Below are 662 nucleotides of genomic sequence, written 5' to 3'. Positions count from 1 at the left end.
GATGCCCGTAATCCCTTTCCTGTCCCTCTCTTTAGGAGGCAGGTCAAGGAGGCGAAAAGGGCAAAAGGAGCGCCTAGGCGAACTGCGGGTGCCAGAAGACACCAAGAGAACATCCCGGGGGCCGTCCGAAGGCTGGACGGCGATGGCGGCGCTGGAAGCGGGGCTCGAAGACGGGGCGGCAGGGCGTCAGCACGCTGTGGAGGGCATCACGCCCTCGTACTCCGACCTGACGGCCTTGTCGCCAGCCCTCTTCCCCTTCCGCAGCCTCCCTACGCCAGCCGCCAAAGGAGACGACCCCGGGGAGTTCAAGGAGCCGGCGACACGGATGATGGGGTCGCCGGTGCCGCGCGAAGCGGCGCCTGACGCCTAGTCGGACCCGCCATTCCGCCGCCCGCTACCCTCATCGTCGCTGTCGCTCTCCTCCTCGTCACTCTCGCTCGAGGAGGAGCCTTCGCTGCCGGAGGAGCTGTCCACGCAGCACTTCGCCCGAGTGCCGAAGCACCCGAAGACCTTGACGGAGAGGAGATCGCCCTCCATCAACTTAAAATGGAGGGTAAACCCCTCCATCAAGCTGTGGATACGGGCGAACGTCTTCCACCCTCGATCAAGATACATCACATTAGGGGCTGGGAATACAACGCGGACTCGCGTGCCGCTGATCC

Source organism: Triticum dicoccoides, chromosome 2A, assembly GCF_002162155.2.
Source record: "Triticum dicoccoides isolate Atlit2015 ecotype Zavitan chromosome 2A, WEW_v2.0, whole genome shotgun sequence".
Taxonomy (NCBI): domain Eukaryota; kingdom Viridiplantae; phylum Streptophyta; class Magnoliopsida; order Poales; family Poaceae; genus Triticum; species Triticum dicoccoides.
This window is presented reverse-complemented; position numbering follows the sequence as displayed.